General features: G+C 39.4%; 1 protein-coding gene across 4 annotated transcripts in view; it reads left to right on the forward strand.

Annotated features, from left to right (window-relative positions):
• Positions 1 to 5,889: 5,889 nt before the first annotated feature.
• CLOCK (clock circadian regulator) overlaps positions 5,890 to 23,444 on the forward strand; it is a 128,144-nt gene continuing 110,589 nt past the window's right edge. For 3 of the 4 annotated variants that reach the window (XM_058722540.1, XM_058722546.1, XM_058722545.1), the window contains exons 1-2: positions 6,191 to 6,336; positions 7,330 to 7,408. The gene's annotated coding sequence lies outside the window, so the exon portion shown is untranslated. Of the gene's footprint in view, positions 6,038 to 6,190; positions 6,337 to 7,329; positions 7,409 to 23,444 lie in introns of those variants that run through there. The other variant, XM_058722541.1, reaches the window with a different exon arrangement.

The raw sequence follows: 23,444 nt of genomic DNA on the forward strand, positions 1-23,444 counted from the left end.
GCTCAGTCGGTTAGCTTAGGCCATGATCTCACAGTTTGTGGGTTCAAGCCCCACATCGGGCTCTGTGCTGACAGCTCAGATCCTGGAGCCGGCTTCCGATTCTGTGTCTCCTTCTCTCTCTGCCCCTCCCTTGCTTGCCCTCTGTCTGTCTGTCTCTCTCTCTCAAAAATAAATAAACACTAAAAAAAAAAAATAAAAAAAAATTAACCACTCAATAGAAAAACGCAATTTAAGGATTCCGAAAAGTACATAAGAAACGTCTCCACTCATGATTATTGTTTTTAATAGTTCTGTTACAAAGTTAGAAAATTACTAAGTACTCTCACTGATAGATGATAGAATCAGTAGAACTTTACTTATCAGATGATAAATGAGGAGAAATGAGAAAAATATATGAGACTTGCCTATGTTTTAATAGTAATCACAGAAGAATTCATCATGGAAAAATATATAATATTAGGACATTGCAGAAGACTTACAGGATGTTTTATCTTGGCTTAATAATGAACAGCATTTTCAGAGAAAAGAGTGGTAAATTCAGAATACAATAGTTCAATGACAGATTTTATTATTCTACTTTGTATTAAGGACCCATCATTCTGATTGTGGATGTTCACTGATGTTTGTGAGACAATCTAGGCTAAGTTTGAATGATTAAATTACAAAAATAAATTGGTAAGAATTGAGACAGTTTAACACGGAGTCAAGAAAAGAGTCTGCTGCTCTTGGGGGTGGAGGAAGTAGGAATCATAGAAGCTCAGAGAATGAGGAAGTGGGAGGAAAGTTAAATACAGATTTGAATTGGGTTAACAGGTAGAATAAAATCAAATGATCTAATTTTGCAAAGGATCAGGGAGATCCCTTTCTTCTGAGGTAGCTCAGAAGGGCTTTTGAAAACACATACATCTTGGGATGAAGGGAGGGAAAGTTGAGCGTTGCACACAATGGGGTTTTTTTTTGTGCGTGTTTTTTTTGGTAACATTGTGCACACATGTAACAGAAATAATTACCTATACTGACCCAACTGTTGCAATTCTCTTTAACAAATTCATGGATACATTTTTAATTAGGATAATAGTTGTGTGAATGAAAAGCCATATTATAAAGTTAAAATGTAACTTTAACACTATATAATGCATATAAATATGAACATTATCGTATCTCCAGTTAAAACCAAATGCAAAAAGTCCTCCTAAATGTAATCTTTTTTTGTTTAGTAAATACATATTTATCTATTTTCTTTAAGTTAAAATTAATAGAAGAAGTATTAGTAGTATTTAAGATACCTGAATTAAAAAGATAGATTTCCCTTTTAATAAGATCTTAACTCAAATCCACCAGGTGGCAGTAAGTTTTTTTTCCACAAGAACAGTTCATGAAGACTTTCATATTTGTAAAAATCATAAAATTATAGCATGTTTTAAGTGGCTGGTTGTGATTCCAGTCACAGTCTTTTTCAAACGATGTGCACATGCCCACACCCACACCCACACATTCTTCTGGCAAGTACTCATGGCGGCCATCCCAGGTCAGTACTATGTCCATATGCTATTTCATTTACATTCTCATTTAAGTAAGGTATAAAATGTTTGTCAGAAGATGGATAAATTATAATTGTTTCCCATTTTATTGAGTGGATTTTTATTTTATTTTTTTTAATTGCCAACATTCAACAGTTTTGGACCTACAAAAAAAATAGGTATTGCATATATCCCAACCTAATATTTTTCTCTATTCCTTCCTGCCTGCCAACCATGCTCTGTTGAAATTCCCTTCCCCTACTTTACAGTGCCTTGTTTGTCAAAGTGTGGTCCTGGAATTTGCAGCATTCCTGGAGGCTAGTTAGAAGTGCAGAATCTCAGGCCCCATCCCAGACTAACCAAATTGAAAGTTTTATTTTAACGAGATCCTTAGGTGATTGAGCAGTTGGACAGCAAACCCCTTTAAGACATCTTGAGTGCGTTCTTGAACTCTTTCTCCACATTTTTGGTCATTAAGAGTTGTTATTGATTTCATTACTTGATTTCAGTTTATCTCCCCTTTGTACTTTAAAACACATTATTAACATTATGAAGGCTAATTCTCTTTTTTTTAATTTATTTTAATTTATTTTTGAGAGGGAGAGAGAGCGTGCATGTGCAGGGGAGGGGCAGAGAGAGAAGGACAAAGAGAGAATCCCAAGCAGGCTCCATGCTGTCAGCACAGAGCCTGACGTGGGTCTCAATCTCACAAACCGTGAAATTGTGACCTGAGCTGAAATCAAGGGTCTGACGCTTAACTGACTGAGCCACCCAGGTGCCCCTAAGGCTAGTTCCTCACAACATTATAATCTGCCTGCCGTCATAATCTAGGATATAAAGAAGATCCTAAAAACTTATTACTAGCATGTTATTCCTTTTATCTCATTTATTCATTCATCTGTTTATTCATTCACATAAGTTTGGAGATATAGCAAGGGCTAGATCAAACCGGGTGTTATGACCATGATTAGGAGTATGAATGGAATGGGAAGCAAAAGGGTTTCAAGTAGGAACATACGATTTCATTCTTATTTCCAAAAGAATATTCATGCTGCTCTGTACAGAACAGGTTGAAGGGGGCACACAAGATATTTGAGATACCCAAGAGGAGACATCAGGTAGGCAATTGGACATAAGTGTATGGAACCCAAAGGAGAGGTGTAGGCTGGAGTTACAAATTTATGAGTCATTTCAGGGGCGGCTGAACTGGGTGGCTCAGTTGGTTAAGCATCCGACTTCAGCTCAGGTCATGATCTCAGGTTTTGTGAGTTTGAGCCCTGCATCAGGTTCTGTGCTGAGAGCTCAGAGCCTAGAGCCTGCTTTGGATTGTGTCTCCCTCTCCCACTGCCCCTCCCCTGCTCACTCTCTTTCTCTCTCTCTCTCAAAAAAAAAAAAAAAAAAAAAAGATTTAAAAAATTTTTTTAAAAAGTTACTATTAAAAAAAAATAAAACAAAATTGATGAGTCATTTCAACCATTCCTAGGTTTCCAGCAACAAATTGTAAACATCTAAAACCATCATCCTTACTACTAAACCTTTATGTAGCAGTTTATAATTTACATTTGATCATCACAATTCTCTGAGATGCTTATTCTTCTATGTTTACAGATAAATGCTCTGAAGCTCAGACAAATTCTTTTAACTTGTGCAATGTCTCTTACTTTAGAACTGGTCAGGATTTAAGCCCAGACCTTTGACTACAAAGTCTATTATCACCACCTCATATTATTGTACTGCCCTCTATTTTAAAGGATCTAGAAACAATATTAGAAATTGGCTAACCCATGGAGATTTCTTTTAAAAAAATGCCACAAACTTTTCTTATATTCCCTATCATGCATATCTTAAATTTCCTGTGTTCCAGTTTACCTTAAACTATGGTGGTGAAACTAGGAATGCCAATGAAAGGATAGACAGGACTTTGTAACTGATGGGACCCAAGAACTAGGGGGAGAACTTGAGCAAGAGATGTAAGAATCATACAGAAGGGAATATCATTTGTAATAGCCAATGCTTACATGGGATCTCTTATGTACCAGGTACTATTACACACATACACACCCTTACATCTATTTTCTGTATCTCAATTATCCCATGAGACAGGTTTGCTACTATCCTCATTTTACAGATGAGGAATGTGAAGAACAGAGAAATAACTTGCTCAAAGTCATGTAGATATTAAGTGGTGGGTTGGGATTTCAATCCAGCAGTTTTAGTTTCCAATTTTGTACTCTTAACAACTAAATTATATTGTCTCTATCAAGACATCAACTAGGAGAATCAGTTGGAAAGGGTGCTGGAAATGCTGTTTAAGTAATAGCAAGGTATATGAGAAAGAATTAACAGAATATTTAAATTACATAAATTGTTGTTTAGGATCTGTGAAACTATGAAGCAGGATTTTTCTTAGGGAAAAGTAGAATCTAGAAGTTGGAAAAGTTATTAGAAATATCTGATTCAGTTTTCTTCTTGGAGAGAATATGGGGAGAACAGATAAACTGTGAACTGAACTGGGGAAATGTTCAAGCAGTGGCAGAGGACTGAGCAGAAAAAAACAGAGGATTATCAATTGGTCTTGGTAAATGATTAAATACAGAAAATGAGAGAGGAAGGAGTCAAAGATGAACATGATTTGATACTAGTGACTAAGAGTAGAATGGAACCATTAAAAGGGCAAAGGTGTTTTTGAAGATAGGAGTTCTAGATGAGGTAGAATCTGAGGAGGGATCACTTTCTCTAGAATATAAACATCCATGTCATAGGGGAAGCATGCAAACCCTCTGGTCTGGCTGCAACCTACCTTATCCATATTATTAACCTTGCCTGCTCACCTACTACCAGCATCCTTTAGGATTCATGATAGCAAGTGACAGAAAACCTCTCACTAGTTTAAGCAATAAAACAGACACATGAAAGAACTAATTTAACTGAAATTTCCAGTTATCTGGCCCACGTTGGGTTCAGGGCATTAAATGCTAACAAGGCCAAATCTCCATCTTTGAATCCTCTTTTTTCCACGTTGCCTTCTTTCTTAGAATAATCCATGAGTGGAAAGATGGCTTCAGGCCTTCATTTTTCCAGATTTAAATCCATTGGCAGAGAGAGCACCCTACTTGGTAACTCCAGCCTAAGGCAGAAGATCAACTCAAATATGCTTCCTTCACTGGCTTCCTTCCTTCCTTCCTTCACTGCCCCAGCCATAATGGACTGAGTGAATAGTTCTCCAAGAGGAATTATTGGAATAGAAAATGAATATTTAACAGGCAAAAATGTCTGCTATATGATGGAGTGGTTAAAATCCTCAGGTGAAGGATCAGGGATAAGTTCCCCAATTTTGATGTTCTTTTTCTGTGAGCATATGGCAAGAATCATAAATGCTTACTGAGATGAATGTTACCTTGAAGGGAGCAATTTTGAAACAAGAAGATGGTTTCTATTGCAAATCCAAAAGACATTCACTAAAACATGAAAAATACTAGGAATTAGGGCTGTTAAGACTTCTTTTCCAATCATTGACAACTACTGAAACGTGCTTTCCCATATGGACCAAGTGTGTTATAAGCATCAATGGAAGTAATTTCCCCTAAAGTAAGTAGGAAGTATTCACATGCTTTTCTAATAAGGGAAGCCGTGAAGATTAGGTCCTGGTGTATCCTCACTGCTTCATCCCTCATCTGCCATTATACTGTCACCAGGTTTTTAAGGCCAGGTGAAAAACTCCGAAGGAACACATCTTTACCTTCTTTTACCTCCCTCCTCCAGCCACTGGCGCATATCCGGTCTCCGCAGGCCCACCCACCAATAAGAAACACGAGCCTTGCTCCTTCCAGAGACAAGAAAAAGATGTCTCTGGATGTCCATCCACCTTCGCAAACAACCTCTCCCAGCCCCAAGAGAGGAAACACGAGTGATGCCGCTGGTGAATGAAAAAAGTCTTCCGCCTACCAACACCCGGAAAATCTTCCCTGGCGTTGTTGGCAAAGTGATTTGCTTTTTAAAAGGGAGAGGGTCCCCTTTTGCACCGCCGGATGCCTCATCCAGCAAGAAGCTCTCCCTCCACCTCCTCCTCCTCCCCGCTCCCTGCCATAGGCGAAAACCAAAGCCGCCCGGACCTAATGCCAACGATTCCCCCGATCCGACCAGGCCCCGCCTCCCCGGCTTTCCAGTAACGAGTGCGGAGTAGGGGGCGCCGAGGGAATACCGGTCTCCCTCCGCGGACGGCGCAGACGCACGGCTCAAGGGAGCCGGAGTCTCCTCGGCGCCCGGGATCCCCTCCGCGGCTCGGCGCTGCCTAACGGGGCAAGTCGCATGCGCACCGAGTTGCGCCTGGGAAAGGGAGAGTGAGGGGAGGGGCAAACTCAGAGCGCCGGCGGTCGGAGCCCGCGAGGGTCACTGACGACGCATGCGCTGGCAGGGAGCGCAATCACAGACTAGGTTTGCGGCTACCGGCTTAAAAAGGAAACCCCCGAGAGTGAGAGCGCGAAGGAAATCTGGCCGCCGACGCGTGCGCGCTCTTGGTGAGTGGCGTCCCACCGGGTGGGCCCTGGGCCTGAAGTCCGTCGGTAGGCTTGCCTCGGCGGCGCATGCGTGCTCCTAGTGCCGGTGGAGGAGGGGAGGAGAAGGGAGGGGGAGGAGCGGGCGGCAGTAGCGGTGAATTTTTTGGAGGTGGGTGGGGGGGCGCTACTCACAACCCCAGGTGCTGCTTGTGCTGGAGCCGCGGTGTCTCCTGGACGCTGCCGGCTTAGTGGTTCCGAGTCACCGCAGCCAGACTCCAGGGTGGGGGAGGGAAGAAGCCGGAGCCGCCGCAAGCTACACGGTGAGAGCGCGGGGAAGGGGAGGGAGCGGGGGGCGGTGTGTGTGTGCGTGTGTGTGTGTGTGTGTGTGTGTGTGTGTGGCCGGGGGGGCGGCGGCCAAGGGAGGGGAAGGCGGGAGCTAAAGCCCAAGTTTTGCTTATCGCCCTAGTGTGCCTTTTCCCGGGAGTTGGGGTGGAGTCGCACCCTAGCTGAGGGGCCCTCTGGGCTGCTGGGGTTACCTGCGGGGCAGGGGCGGGATTGGGGTGCACGGTGGGGCCAGGTGGCTAGAGCGCGCCCCGGGGCTGGGGCCGATTCCAGCGGCAGAACGGCCGGGAAAGCCGGAGACGCGGTGCAGAGAGGGCTTTCGCTGGGGACCCGCTAGGCCTTGTGACCCACTTTATTCCTGTCACAACTCGGGCACGTTTGGAGCGGCGCCCAATGGGGCGCCGGGGCGGCCAGCTCCTCCGGGGAACCCCCGCCCTGCCGGCCCGCGCGCCGCGGTCCGCAGTCCGAGCGGCGGCCGCCGCCCGTGGGCTGGTTCCGTTAGTGGTCGTGGTTCCGGGGCTCGGTTCCCGGGGAGCGCGCGGCTCCGCGCGTCCGGCTCGGGCAACTGCGCGGGTTCGGGCGCTCGAGGCGCTGCGCCAGGTCTTCTGGCGACCCGCGCCTCCCCGCGCCTTCCCGCGCCTTGTCACCACCGCAGCTGGCTGTTCTAGATCCCTTTCCGCCCGAGAAGCTGTAGTCTGTGTGTAGCTGGTCCTGCGCTCTGGCCCCCGGTGTGTAATTTCCAACACGTAGCGCTGCAGAGCTTACATTCTTCAGAGTGTTTTCGCTGGTGTAGAAGTCGTCCTGTTGATGATAATAGTGAGCAGGATCCAGTAAGATAAATGGCTCGGCCTCTGACCTGGCGGATGAAAGATCGAATCAGTGGTTGTTTCTTGCTATTAGGATACCGGGCTAAAGGACTTCAAGGCTTATTAGCCTTGAAAACATTGATTTTTTTTTTTTTTTTTTTACAGTGAAAGAAAAGCACAAGAAGAAAGTTTTACAGTCATTGTTGATATGACTATTATGCTGGTCCCCCAGATCAAAAAAAAGGTAATTTCACTTGGAAGATTGCATTCTAATTTGTAGCTTTATTTTTAGGGATAAAGAATCGTGGAGTGTTTGTTCCTTCACCTGCTTCAAAAACAAACGTTTTAAAAAGGATATAATTTAGCTAACGAATTGGCTTCTTGAAAGCTATCCCTTGGGAACCTCAAATCTGGTTTGTTTTAAAATTTTGTTGGGGGAAGGAAACTAACTCAGGTATTATGTAGTTGAATGAACAGAATGTCATTAAAGGTTAGCCAGAAGAAGACAGATGAAAGTTGTGGTAGAACTAGTCATGATCAGTTATGAGAGAAAGAATGAGGAAGCTTTTTGTGCCCTGGCATGGAAAGATCTCCAAAAGATGTTATAGAGTGGGAAAAAAGTCCCTCCCCACCCCCCACAAAAAGGTGTAGGACAGTGTGAATAATGTGTTACTTTATGTGTTAAGGTGTGGGGAAGGAATAAGAATATATACTTATGTTTGCTCTTCCATTATAAAGAAACTGGGAAGATACTGGAGAAGAAATAAGGAGGGGCGGGGGCCGGTAACCTGAAGAAGGGAGGTGGGAAATGAGAGGCACACTGTATGTGTCTTTGTATTTAAAACTCTTGGTGGCTGTGTTACAGATTCATAAACTAGATTAAACCAAAATCCTCTTCTCAGAATAATTTGCTATGTGGGTTTTGTCTGTCTGCCTGTCTCTGTTCTATTGCTTGTTGTGGTTTTGACCATTTTCAGTACGATTTCCCTTTATATTTCTTAGAAAAATGAACTAACATTGAAAGAAAATTTAGGATAAGTTTGGCTCTTTCTACTTTAATTTTTAAGATGCTAAAGTCACAGACTAAAGATATTTAGTTATATTTTGCTTAGCTAAAATATATAATGGTATTTACATTGGGCATTATGGCTGGATTATGCTGTTTTCAGAGTACAGCTTTATGTCTCCCTGTTTTTTCGGGAATCATAGTTGTATAAAATTTCACTTTTTTTAAAACTCAAAAGTTGTGATAATTGGAGAATATGAACACCTCATTACAATGAAAATAGACTTGATTTTCCAGGTAGTTTGCTTTTCAGACTGGGAAACTTTTTTCTCTTAAGGAAAGCAGACATGAACCTCGATTTCTGAAATTTGTTTATATAGTTCTTACGAAAAATTAAAATATATTTGAGGGGCAGCATTCTATTAGTGCAATAAAGTAAAAACTTTTTATGATTTATGAATTGCTATAAAAATTAAGATTTTTTTTTTTAACTGCCAACTTAACCTTAACTAGGTTACAATTGCAAAAGGGCTTTGTTAGAGTGGATGTAATTTTTGAGGGGAGGGTACTGAAACTCCCTCTGGTGGCTAATAGTGTATAATCAAAGTAGTGAATGTTGAGTAGTGGGTGACAGTTACTGTCGGCATTTTTGTTATGTAACCAGTATTCCTTTTTATTTTGTAGGATAAGATAATTGTATTATTTCTGTTTGATTTGTAGGTATCTAGTAGCCAGACTTCTGCAAAATGGCATTTATTTTTCTTTTGAATTCCATGTAGGTCTGTTAATCCTTTTTGAAAAAAATAGAATTACATTTCCAAATTTTACTTAATTTTGTTTTTAAAATTATGGAAGTAAATTGATGCTCATGAAAACAATACAATATGTATATAAGTGGAAACTTCCTTTGCACACTTATGGTTTTATTTCACGTCCCTCCCCAGAGATAATTGCTATTAACACTGTTGTATAACCTTCTCTATCTATTTCTGTGCATTTATAAACCTAGACTTTTTAATATTGAAAATCTTAGCCCTCTACATTGGGTTCTGTACTACCCACAGGACAGGGATATGACTTGGAGTATGTCAGAAAGTTTAACTAACGTGGTATATACCTCTTAGAACATACTCCTCTTTTCATTTGTGAGGGGTCAGTCAGCTTGGGGTGCATTTACAGTTTGCAGTAAGGTCCTGCTGATGTGAGCTTTATCTGGTGTAGATTGTATTTATCTGAAAGAGTTGGGTTTCCTGGGTTTTATAGGACTCTTTAGAGTCTACATTTTAGGGTTTTCTTTGGGTTTTGACCTGGTCAGTAGCTCACAGGTTAAACTTTGATTTTATTCTTCTGTTCTTGCAGACAAGAAACTCCCTAGGTTACATGAACCTTTCCAGGTCCTTTGAAGTGAAGATAGGTAAACTCTGTCCTTAACTAAGGGACACTGATTGACTTGGCTGGAATCTAGCCTTTGAGAGGGAAAGGAGGAGAACAGGCCTTTTAGTCTGGTTTGTATTTACCTGACAGCAGACAAGGAGTATGCATACCTCCACCCACCTCCTATTTCCTTCTGCAAGAGAACACTACCTTTCTAATAATTCTTTTCAGGTGATAGAGTGTGCAGAAAGTTCAGAGTATGAATCAAGACTAAATCTTTACTACTTAGTGTTTACTAAGCTATGTGAGATACATAGAAAGATTCAGTACATTGACCCTGCCCCCTGTGGGTCTGATGTCTAGTATAGTTAAAAGAGCATGTACATAAGGATTATGACACAAGATAGAAATGATCGATTCCAGAAGAAAAATATACATGAGGTTTAAAAGGGTGAGACTGCAGCCTTTTGTTTTTGCAGGCATGGGATTTAGAGGGAGAGTTTATATCTCATCCTTTTAAATAATTAAGAAAGGATAGGAAGGATAGACTGAGAAAGCTCAAATCTTAAGCTTTTAAAGAGTAAGCAAGTAAAGGGGCGCCTGGGTGGCACAGTCGGTTAAGCGTCCGACTTCAGCCAGGTCACGATCTCGCGGTCCGTGAGTTGGAGCCCCGCGTCAGGCTCTGGGCTGATGGCTCGGAGCCTGGAGCCTGTTTCCGATTCTGTGTCTCCCTCTCTCTCTGCCCCTCCCCCGTTCATGCTCTGTCTCTCTCTGTCCAAAAATAAATAAAAAACGTTGAAAAAAAAATTTTTAAAGAGTAAGCAAGTAAGGAGTTAAGTTGCATTGTTGCAGCAGACGTTTGTAAGACTAATTGATAGTTGCTTTTTTGTTTTTACACTAGTCCACAGGAAAGAGCCATTTGATGTTTAATTTGATAATTATAGCCTCTTTGAGATTTCAGGATTGTTAGAAATATTAGGAGATTTAGTTCTGTCAGTTAACTATTATCTACCATCTAATATGTCGGGAGATGTTAGTAATAAAAGTAAATTATTTCTTACCTTATTTCCTTTCCTGAAAGCACATATTTAATATACCTTCTCTCCCACAGTTTTACTCCTACTGCTGTGTCAGTTAAATATTTGCTGCAAATATTTTAAACTGTGAAAGCAAACAACAACCTTGTGAAAAATCAAAGTTCCACATTATAGCAGTATTACCTTTTGTTGTTTGTGTCTGTTTCCTTCCAGTTCTTTGCAGAGGCATAAAGTAAGTTTTTTTATGTGTAGTTTCTAATAGGCCTTGTACTAGTAAAGATTGCATTTTCTCTTTTACCAAGTCTAAAATTCTAGATGCAATTGTATGAATTACTTATGAAGTGTCAGAGCAATTTCTTACAAGTTGACTGTAATTATTATAATGACATTTATATTTATAGGTTGCTTTACAGCCATTTGTTAGTCATTTTTATAGCTCTGTTAACAACTTTTGTGAATTAGATGGATAGGAGTTTCCAGTTTTTCTCTGTGTTATTAGTTATACAAATGTTAAATTACCTAAATTCATCCTCATAAGTATAGTGTCAGTTATTGAGTTGTTAATGTATCTTTGGTGTGTATTTTACAAAGATGTAATTCTGCTTATTATTTTAAGTCTTAGAAGTCTCCATAAAGAAATCACTTGTAAAAATTAAATATTTATGAATTGTTTTTGACCTACAGTATACTGCTTAGGATGTGGCTTACTTTGTTTTTCAGAAATATTTTAATTTTTACATTTATATGGTCAAATAGTAAAACAGGAATTCCCATATTTTTCAAAGAGTTCATATTTAGTCAGGTACTTAAGTTTTTAATTCTCATTCAGAATAGTGGAAAATGAAAACACAGGTTGGTTCACCTTAAGAGGTTTTGTATTTGAAAACAAACAAAACCAACCACAGATGGGGGTTTTATTAGTAAGGGTTAAACCATATGCCTAATTTAGAGTTTATTATTTGTATTAAATCATGGCTTAAATGTAAATAGTTGCCTTTGTCTCTTTTTAAATCTCTTCCCCCCAGTTATGAAAATAGCACATCCCTAACGTAGAAAATTTGGGAAACAGGAAAAAGCATGAACTAAATTTTTAAAATATTACTGGAAATCCCACTACAAAGAGGTGCCATTGTTAACCTTCTGGAATAGTTTCTTGCTTCATTTTTTTAGCAATTATATAAATATATGTGTACTTGAAGACACTTCATGTTTACAAAATGGGCTCATAATGCATCTACTGTAGTGCATATTCTCCCCCCCCCCCATGTTTATTTATTTATTTCTTTATTTTGAGGGAAAGCCTGCCTGGAAGGAGGTGGGGTTGCGGGGGAGGTGGGGTGGAAATCCATCCTAAGCAGGCTCCTTGCTGTGCATGGAGACTGACACTGGGGACAGTGAGATCACAATCTGAGCCTGGTCTGACGCTTTACCAACTGAGCCACCCAAGAGCCCCTGTAGTGCAAATTATTCTATTCACTTAACAATGAATCCTGAACATTTTTATTTTTATGTCGGTAGTTTTCTACAATGTGATTTTTTTTTTTTTTTTTTTTTTGGGACAGAGAGAGACAGAGCATGAACGGGGGAGGGGCAGAGAGCAATGTGATTATTTTTAATGGCTGTGGAGTACTCTCCTCTAGGTTTGTGTAATAATTTACTGATCTTTTCGCATGGACACTTAAGTTATCAATTTTTAAAATAATGTGTCACTCTTGAATTAGAATTTAAGTAGACTGATACTGAATTTGTATTAATATCCAGGATAAACCAAACTTTTGTGCTTTTGTTGAAAAAAATGTTCCATAAGTATATAATAAATTAATAATGACCTATAATAAAGTGAATCTATACTTTATTTCTAAAGTGTGTTTTACTGAACTGTATTAAGTTAACTTTTTATGAGCATAAATCATTTGGATAGTAGTGTTCTTGAACAAGCCTTCTAAGTAGGGTGGGGATCTGTGAAGCAGTCAGTACACACAATTAAAATGAAGTTCAACAGGGGCACCTGTGTGACTCCATTGAGCAACCGACTTTGGCTCAGGTCATGATCTCGAGGTTTGTGAGTTCGAGCCCTACATTGGGCTCCCTGCTGACAGTCTGTCAGTGCAGAGCCCACTTCAGATCCTCTGTCCCCCTCTCTCTGGCCCTCTCCCGCTCGCACTCTCTCAAAAATAAATAAACATTAAAAAAAAAATGAAATTCAACAGAAAGGTTTTTTGATTGCTCCAAAACACTTCCTTAAAAGGAAAATCTAAATGCCAAGAAAGAATTCTTTATCCTCCCAAAAATTGACATTAGCTTTATGTAGGATTTCTGTGACATTTTATTCTACTTCTAGGTATCTGTATCTTCCAGTTTAAGTTGGGAAAAACTAAGTTAAACTACTTTCAAGAGAAAATAGATAAAATCTTACAGTTTAATCGAGTAGTTTTTAGTGTGCCTTCTGGTGTCTATTTTTGGAAGTTTCTCGGATTTTTATGAATATACTTTTAATAGGGACTGCCTTTTAGGCAGGAAAAAAGCTAGGAAGTTTTTAGGTATTATTTCATTTATTTATTCTCAGTGACATGATCAGATGGTTAAAATATCTGGTTTATTCTAAGTAAAGCTTGTTTATTGCCTGAAACTTAATAACAGCATACTACTTTAACAAGGTCTTAATTACTTATATTGATAGAATGATGTAGTGATTAAGAACACAGGCTCTAGAGCCAGCCTGTTTGGCATTCAAATCCTGGCTTTACTGTTAGATGGTTGTATAACCTTGGGCAGATGTTACCTCAATTTCTCATCTCTGAAAGGAAGATTATACTAGTTTTTAATATGTGAGGATTAAATGAGACAGTACATGCAAATTACTTAGAACAAAGTTAAGTGGCCAATAAATGTTAGCAGTTATTCTCCTTTTGTTATTTTCAAAATGTGTACCAGACATGGCTCTTACCTTTCTTTTGACTCCCAGTTTAAATGTATTTATTTATTTATTTTTATTTTTATTTTTTTTTATTAATTTATTAATCTATACTTTGATTTTTAATGTTTTTTTTGCTAGTTTTATTTTTTTTATTTATTTATTTATTTATTTATTTTTTTATTTTATTTATTTATTTTTTATTTATTTATTTTTTAATATATGAAATTTACTGTCAAATTGGTTTCCATACAACACCCAGTGCTCATCCCAAAAGGTGCCCTCCTCAATACCCATCACCCACCCTGCCCTCCCTCCCACCCCCCATCAACCCTCAGTTTGTTCTCAGTTTTTAACAGTCTCTTATGCTTTGGCTCTCTCCCACTCTGACCTCTTTTTTTTTTTTTTTTCCTTTCCCCTCCCCCATGGGTTTCTGTTACGTTTCTCAGGATCCACATAAGAGTGAAACCATATGGTATCTGTCTTTCTCTGTATGGCTTATTTCACTTAGCATCACACTCTCCAGTTCCATCCACGTTGCTACAAAAGGCCATATTTCATTTTTTCTCATTGCCACATAGTATTCCATTGTGTATATAAACCACAATTTCTTTATCCATTCATCAGTTGATGGACATTTAGGCTCTTTCCATAATTTGGCTATTGTTGAGAGTGCTGCTATAAACATTGGGGTACAAGTGCCCCTATGCATCAGTACTCCTGTATCCTTTGGATAAATTCCTAGCAGTGCTATTGCTGGGTCATAGGGTAGGTCTATTTTTAATTTTCTGAGGAACCTCCACACTGCTTTCCAGAGCGGCTGCACCAATTTGCATTCCCACCAACAGTGCAAGAGGGTTCCCGTCTCTCCACATCCTCTCCAGCATCTATAGTCTCCTGATTTCTTCATTTTGGCCACTCTGACTGGCGTGAGGTGGTATCTGAGTGTGGTTTTGATTTGTATTTCCCTGATGAGGAGCGACGTTGAACATCTTTTCATGTGCCTGTTGGCCATCCGGATGTCTTCTTTAGAGAAGTGTCTATTCATGTTTTCTGCCCATTTCTTCACTGGGTTATTTGTTTTTCGGGTGTGGAGTTTGATGAGCTCTTTATAGATTTTGGATACTAGCCCTTTGTCCGATGTGTCATTTGCAAATATCTTTTCCCATTCCGTTGGTTGCCTTTTAGTTTTGTTGGTTGTTTCCTTTGCTGTGCAGAAGCTTTTTATCTTCATAAGGTCCCAGTAATTCACTTTTGCTTTTAATTCCCTTGCCTTTGGGGATGTGCCGAGTAAGAGATTGCTACGGCTGAGGTCAGAGAGGTCTTTTCCTGCTTTCTCCTCTAAGGTTTTGATGGTTTCCTGTCTCACATTCAGGTCCTTTATCCATTTTGAGTTTATTTTTGTGAATGGTGTGAGAAAGTGGTCTAGTTTCAACCTTCTGCATGTTGCTGTCCAGTTCTCCCAGCACCATTTGTTAAAGAGACTGTCTTTTTTCCATTGGATGTTCTTTCCTGCTTTGTCAAAAATGAGTTGGCCATACGTTTGTGGGTCTAGTTCTGGGGTTTCTATTCAATTCCATTGGTCTATGTGTCTGTTTTTATGCCAATACCATGCTGTCTTGATGATGACAGCTTTGTAGTAGAGGCTAAAGTCTGGGATTGTGATGCCTCCTGCTTTGGTCTTCTTCTTCAAAATTACTTTGGCTATTCGGGGCCTTTTGTGGTTCCATATGAATTTTAGCATTGCTTGTTCTAGTTTCAAGAAGAATGCTGGTGCAATTTTGATTGGGATTGCATTGAATGTGTAGATAGCTTTGGGTAGTATTGACATTTTGACAATATTTATTCTTCCAATCCATGAGCAGGGAATGTCTTTCCATTTCTTTATATCTTCTTCAATTACCTGCATAAGCTTTCTATAGTTTTCAGCATACAGATCTTTTACATCTTTGGTTAGATTTATTCCTAGGTATTTTATGCTTCTTGGTGCAATTGTGAATGGGATCAGTTTCTTTATTTGTCTTTCTGTTGCTTCATTGTTAGTGTATAAGAATGCAACGGATTTCTGTACATTGATTTTGTATCCTGCAACTTTGCTGAATTCATGTATCAGTTCTAGCAGACTTTTGGTGGAGTCTATCGGATTTTCCATGTATAATATCATGTCATCTGCAAAAAGCGAAAGCTTGACTTCATCTTTGCCAATTTGGATGCCTTTGATTTCCTTTTGTTGTCTGATTGCTGATGCTAGAACTTCCAGCACTATATTAAACAACAGCGGTGAGAGTGGGCATCCCTGTCGTGTTCCTGATCTCAGGGAAAAAGCTCTTAGTTTTTCCCCATTGAGGATGATGTGAGCTGTGGGCTTTTCATAAATGGCTTTTATGATCTTTAAGTATGTTCCTTCTATCCCGACTTTCTCAAGGGTTTTTATTAAGAAAGAGTGCTGGATTTTGTCAAAGGCCTTTTCTGCATCGATTGACAGGATCATATGGTTCTTCTCTTTTTTTTTTGTTAATGTGATGTATCACGTTGATCGATTTGCGAATGTTGAACCAGCCCTGCATCCCAGGAATGAATCCCACTTGATCATGGTGAATAATTCTTTTTATATGCTGTTGAATTCGATTTGCTAGTATCTTATTGAGAATTTTTGCATCCATATTCATCAGGGATATTGGCCTGTAGTTCTCTTTTTTTACTGGGTCTCTGTCTGGTTTAGGAATCAAAGTAATACTGGCTTCATAGAATGAGTCTGGAAGTTTTCCTTCCCTTTCTATTTCTTGGAATAGCTTGAGAAGGATAGGTATTATCTCTGCTTTAAACGTCTGGTAGAACTCCCCTGGGAAGCCATCTGGTCCTGGACTCTTATTTGTTGGGAGATTTTTGATAACCGATTCAATTTCTTCGCTGGTTATGGGTCTGTTCAAGCTTTCTATTTCCTCCTGATTGAGTTTTGGAAGAGTGTGGGTGTTTAGGAATTTGTCCATTTCTTCAAGGTTGTCCAATTTGTTGGCATATAATTTTTCATAGTATTCCCTGATAATTGTTTGTATCTCTGAGGGATTGGTTGTAATATTTCCATTTTCATTCATGATTTTATCTATTTGGGTCATCTCCCTTTTCTTTTTGAGAAGCCTGGCTAGAGGTTTGTCAATTTTGTTTATTTTTTCAAAAAACCAACTCTTGGTTTCGTTGATCTGCTCTACAGTTTTTTTAGATTCTATATTGTTTATTTCTGCTCTGATCTTTATGATTTCTCTTCTTCTGCTGGGTTTAGGCTGCCTTTGCTGTTCTGCTTCTATTTCCTTTAGGTGTGCTGTTAGATTTTGTATTTGGGATTTTTCTTGTTTCTTGAGATAGGCCTGGATTGCGATGTATTTTCCTCTCAGGACTGCCTTTGCTGCGTCCCAAAGCGTTTGGATTGTTGTATTTTCATTTTCGTTTGTTTCCATATATTTTTTAATTTCTTCTCTAATTGCCTGGTTGACCCACTCATTCGTTAGTAGGGTGTTCTTTAACCTCCACGCTTTTGGAGGTTTTCCAGACTTTTTCCTGTGGTTGATTTCAAGCTTCATAGCATTGTGGTCTGAAAGTATGCATGGTATAATTTCAATTCCTGTAAATTTATGAAGGGCTGTTTTGTGACCCAGTATATGATCTATCTTGGAGAATGTTCCATGTGCACTCGAGAAGAAAGTATATTCTGTTGCTTTGGGATGCAGAGTTCTAAATATATCTGTCAAGTCCATCTGATCCAATGTATCATTCAGGGCCCTTGTTTCTTTATTGACTGTGTGTCTAGATGATCTATCCATTTCTGTAAGTGGGGTGTTAAAGTCCCCTGCAATTACCACATTCTTAACAATAAGGTTGCTTATGTTTATGAGTAACTGTTTTATATATCTGGGGGCTCCAGTATTTGGCGCATAGACATTTATAATTGTTAGCTCTTCCTGATGGATAGACCCTGTAATTATTATATAATGCCCTTCTTCATCTCTTGTTACAGCCTTTAATTTAAAGTCTAGTTTGTCTGATATAAGTATGGCTACTCCAGCTTTCTTTTGGCTTCCAGTAGCACGATAAATAGTTCTCCATCCCCTCACTCTCAATCTAAAGGTGTCCTCAGATCTCAAATGAGTCTCTTGTAGACAGCAAATAGATGGGTCTTGTTTTTTTATCCATTCTGATACCCTATGTCTTTTGGTTGGCGCAATTAATCCATTTACATTCAGTGTTATTATAGAAAGATACGGGTTTAGAGTCATTGTGATGTCTGTATGTTTTATGCTTGTAGTGATGTCTCTGGTACTTTGTCTCACAGGATCCCCCTTAGGATCTCTTGTAGGGCTGGTTTCGTGGTGACAAATTCCTTCAGTTTTTGTTTGTTTGGGAAGACCTTTATCTCTCCTTCTATTCTAAATGACAGACTTGCTGGATAAAGGATTCTCGGCTGCATATTTTTTCTGTTTAGCACACTGAAGATATCGTGCCAAGCCTTTCTGGCCTGCCAAGTTTCAAAGGAGAGATCAGTCACGAGTCTTATAGGTCTCCCTTTATATGTGAGGGCACGTTTATCCCTTGCTGCTTTCAGAATTTTCTCTTTATCCTTGTATTTTGCCAGTTTCACTATGATATGTCGTGCAGAAGATCGATTCAAGTTACGTCTGAAGGGAGTTCTCTGTGCCTCTTGGATTTCAATGCCTTTTTCCTTCCCCGGTTCAGGGAAGTTCTCAGCTATAATTTCTTCAAGTACCCCTTCAGCACCTTTCCCTCTCTCTTCCTCCTCTGGGATACCAATTATGCGTATATTATTTCTTTTTAGTGTATCACTTAGTTCTCTAATTTTCCCCTCACACTCCTGGATTTTTTTATCTCTCTTTCTTTCAGCTTCCTCCTTCTCCATAACTTTATCTTCTAGTTCACCTATTCTCTCCTCTGCCTCTTCATTTTTTTTTTTTTTTTTTTTTAATTTTTTTTTTTTCAACATTTTTTACTTATTTTTGGGACAGAGAGAGACAGAGCATGAACAGGGGAGGGGCAGAGAGAGAGGGAGACACAGAATCGGAAACGGGCTCCAGGCTCCGAGCCATCAGCCCAGAGCCTGACGCGGGGCTCGAACTCACGGACCGCGAGATCGTGACCTGGCTGAAGTCGGAAGCTTAACCGACTGCGCCACCCAGGCGCCCCTCCTCTGCCTCTTCAATCCGAGCCGTCGTGGTTTCCATTTTGTTTTGCATTTCGTTTAAAGCGTTTTTCAGCTCCTCGTGACTGTTCCTTAGTCCCTTGATCTCTGTCGCAAGAGATTCTCTGCTGTCCTGTATACTGTTTTCAAGCCCAGCGATTAATTTTATGACTATTATTCTAAATTCACTTTCTGTTATATTATTTAAATCCTTTTTGATCAGTTCATTAGCTGTTGTTATTTCCTGGAGCTTCTTCTGAGGGAAATTCTTCCATTTGGTCATTTTGGATAGTCCCTGGAGCGGTGAGGACCTGCAGGGCACTTCCCCCGTGCTGTGGTGTATAACTGGAGTTGGTGGGCGGGGCCGCAGTCCGACCTGATGTCTGCCCCCAGCCCACCGCTGGGGCCACAGTCAGTCTGGTGTGTGCCTTCTCTTCCCCTCTCCTAGGGGCGGGATTCACTGTGGGGTGGTGTGGCCCGTCTGGTCTACTTGCACACTGCCAGGCTTGTGGTGCTGGGGATCTGGCGTATTAGCTGGGGTGGGTAGGCAAGGTGCACGGGGGCGGGAGGGGCAGGCTTAGCTCGCTTCTCCTTAGGTGATCCACTTCAGGAGGGGCCCTGTGGCAGCGGGAGGGAGTCAGATCCGCTGCCGGAGGTTTGGCTCCGCAGAAGCACAGAGTTGGGTGTTTGCGCGGAGCGAGCAAGTTCCCTGGCAGGAACTGGTTCTCTTTGGGATTTTGGCTGGGGGATGGGCGAGGGAGATGGCGCTGGCGAGCGCCTTTGTTCCCCGCCAAGCTGAGCTCTGCCGTCCGGGGGCTCAGCAGCTCTCCCTCCCTTTGTCCTCCAGCCTTCCCGCTTTCTGAGCAGAGCTGTTAACTTCTGACCTCCCAGACGCTAAGTCGCGCTTGCTGTCGGAACACAGTCCGTCCGGCCCCTCCGCTTTTGCCAGCCAGACTCGGGGGCTCCGCTTGGCTGGCGAGCCGCCCCTCCGCCCCGGCTCCCTCCCGCCAGTCCGTGGAGCGCGCACCGCCTCGCCGCCCTTCCTACCCTCTTCCGTGGGCCTCTCGTCTGCGCTTGGCTCCGGAGACTCCGTTCTGCTAATCCTCTGGCGGTTTTCTGGGTTCTTTAGGCAGGTGTAGGTGGAATCTAAGTGATCAGCAGGACGCGCGGTGAGCCCAGCGTCCTCCTACGCCGCCATCTTCCGGAACTCTTCTAAATGTATTTAAATAAGTTGCTTAGAGTTTTGTTTTTATATGGAGATTTTGGGAGTACTTGATCTTTTTATGTGATTTACAGTAATAAAACAGTTACTAGAGCATGCTTCCAAGATGCACGGTATTTATTGTATATTTCTTGGAAGTCCTTTGGCAAATTTTGGTTCATGAAACTGATGACTAGTTTTCTTTTATGTTGAAACCTAAATTTTAGTTGAGATAATATTAGAAAAAGTTATTTAGGAAATAGCCCACAAATTAAAGTGAAAAATGTTAGGACTTCTACTTTATTTTGTAACTTTAATGTGTAATACAGTATAATAGAAAATTCTCACAGATATTTATTAGATGCAAGAAGAGAAATGAGGGAACCGTTAGTTGATGAGAAGAGCCATTTCCGACTCTTATCTGATTAATTTTTGTCTCCATCAGAAACGGTGATGATATATATTTGTAATTATAAAGGTTTTTTAGTTTTAAGATTAGAGTTTATTGTGTGAAATAAGTTTATATGTTCTGCTGCTTTTTAGACGTGATCACATTCTTTTTCTGTAAGCCTGTTTTATTTTGTTGGAGCTGATCATTACATTTTGTAAACTGATTTTTTTTTCTTTTGAAAAGTATTGCAGTTTTTATAAAAAATGAGTCTTGCTCCTTGAAAAGAGTTAACGTGCCAAAAACTACAAAGAAAATCTCTGATGGGAAAAAATCACCTAAAATCTCAGGGATAAGCCCAGTTAAATTTTTTTTCCTAGCATTTTCTGAGGCATTTGTGTGTATGTATAATTTTATAGTAAGTGAAATATTTGTAAACAGTTTTTTTCATATTTTATGGATGTCTTGTGAATAAATGCAGATTATCATTAATTTAATCAAGTGTTAGTCTTTTAGTTTCAGTATTAGTTCATTTACTTTTTTACTCCTAAGTTTGCCACTACCATCAACTTTGACTTTGAATCATCTACTTTGCATTCCTTTTTATCCCTTCTGTTTTGCTTTCTTTTGAGTTAATCAGATTATTTTTATTCTGTTTTTCCCACTGTTTGCTCCTGACTTATGTATTCTTTCACTGTATCTTTCATTGTTATTCCAGAGATTATGACAAGTATACTTATTAGTATAGTATAGATTACTACTACTACCATTCCCCAATAATGCCAGTTTCTTACACTTTAACTCCTACTCCAACCTTTTTGCATTGTTATTATTCTGCATTTTATTTGTACATATTTTAAACTCCAGAAAGCATTATTGGTATGATTTTAGACAGTTTTTGTTAATATTTACCCTTTCCAGGTCTCTTCCTACCTGCCTTTGTATGTTTCTGTCTGGGATTATTTTCCTTCTGTCTGAAGAACTTCTTTTAGTATATATTTTAATACTGGTCTACCTACTGATGGTGATTTTTTTTTTCATTTTTATTTGAGACCATCTTAATTTCACATTGTGTTTTGAAGAATATTTTTTACTGAGTGTAGAATTCTAAGTTGGTAGTTATTTTTTTCTTCATTAAAAAAATGTTTTCTTGTCTTTTGGCTTTTTGTTGAAGTCAGCTGCCAGTCTTATTGAAGGTAATTATCACCTTATAGTCTTGCTGACAATAATGTGTCTTTTATTTTTCTTTGACTACTTTCAAGACTTTCTCTTTTGTATTAGATTTTTAGTTGTTTGACTATAATATGTTGAGATATGCTTTTCTTTAGAAGTGTTTTGTTTTATGTTCATACCCCTTTTTGAATTAGTAGCTTGATGCCTTTTTGTTTGAGGATGTTCTGTTATTCCTCTTCAAATATTCTGTTCCCCTTTTCAGATTCTAATTTAAACATGTGACAAGTCAATGATCATGTTCCACACATCTCTTAAATATTTTTTTCTCTGTACTTCACTTTAGGTATCTTCTATTGACCCTTCTTTCATTAGTCAAACTGTTTTCTCTTTTGTTGAAACTGATCTATTATAGTCTTAATTTTATATTGTAATTTTGAGTGCTAGAACATCAATTTAATCCTGTTTTAAAGATTTTTAATACTCCAGTTCTCCTGAGTATATTGATAGTTATTTAAATGCTTATCTGTTGGTTCCAATATCTGCATCGTCGACTGGTCTGCTTATATTGTTTGTTTTTCTGTTGGTTATTGGTTACATGGTTGTATGTTTCTGTCTCTTCACATGCATGCTAAGTTTCTGAAGGAACTTGTCCATTTCATCTGTGTTGTGAAATTTATTGATAAAGTTGTTTATGAGTTGTTACCCTTTAAATATCTATAGAATCTATAGTGAAGTAAATATACAATCTGTAGAGATTCAGTATCATTTTTGATTTTGGTAATCTGTCTTTTTTTCCACTTGATTGGTCTGGCTAAGATATTTATTTTCATTTTTATTAAAAGATTTTTTTAATGTTTGTTTTTGAGAGAGAGAGAGCGTGCGTGCACGCACACAAGAATCTGAAGCAGGCTCTGAGCTGTCGGAACAGAGCTTGACACAGGGCTTGAACTCAGGAACAATGAGATCATGACCTGAGCAGAAGTTGGTGCTTAACCACCTGATTCACCCAGGCGCCCCATGCCTTCCTTTGTTTTCCTAATGGTGTCTTTGAAAAGTTTTAAATTTTGATTAAATACAATTTATCAATTCTTTTATGATTCACATTTTTTGTGTTCTAAGAAATATTTATCTGCCTCAGACTTTTTCTCATGTTTTCTTAACAGAAGTTTTATAGTTTTAGCTTTTGTGTTTATGATTTATTTCAAAGTAATTTTTATATATGGGATGAAGAAAGGGTTGAGATTCTTCAAAAAAATTTTCCCCTCACATAGATACACAGTTGTTAACAGCAGCATTTGTTGAGAAAAGGTCATCCTTTCTCCACAGAGTTATCTTTCTGCTTTTGTCAGAAAGCAACTAACCATAAGTATGTGGGTCTTTATGAAATCTGTTTTATGTAGTGAACTATAGGTCTGTCCTTATATCAGTATCTTAATGTCTTGATTATTGTAGCTTTTCTAGTAATGGAAATTCTCTAACACTGCTTCTTTTTCAAAATTGTTTTTTTTTTTTTTGATTCCTTTAATTTCATATTAATTTTAAGATTAACTTGGTCCCTCTGTAAAAATGGCTACTGGGATTGTGATTACATTGAACCCACAGATCATTTTAGAGAGAACTGACCTCTTAATGCCGAGTCTTTAAAAAAATTTTTTTTTAACGTTTATTTATTTTTGAGACAGAGCATGAACAGGGGAAGGTCAGAGAGAGAGGGAGACACAGAATCTGAAACAGGCTCCAGGCTCTGAGCTGTCAGCACAGAGCCCGACACGGGGCTCGAACTCATGGACTGCGAGATCATGACCTGAGCCAAAGTTGGATGCTTAACCGACTGAGCCACCCAGGCACCTGTTAATGCCAAGTCTTTTGATCCACAAACACAGTATAACCTCTCTTTTCATTTAGGCCTTCATTTCTCTCAACATTGCTTTTATAGTTTTTTAAATATACTTTTAGTGGTGGATTTTATCCTGTTTATTCAGCAAGTACTTATTGAGCA

This window comes from Neofelis nebulosa, chromosome 3 (assembly GCF_028018385.1).
Source record: "Neofelis nebulosa isolate mNeoNeb1 chromosome 3, mNeoNeb1.pri, whole genome shotgun sequence".
Taxonomy (NCBI): Eukaryota; Metazoa; Chordata; class Mammalia; order Carnivora; family Felidae; genus Neofelis; species Neofelis nebulosa.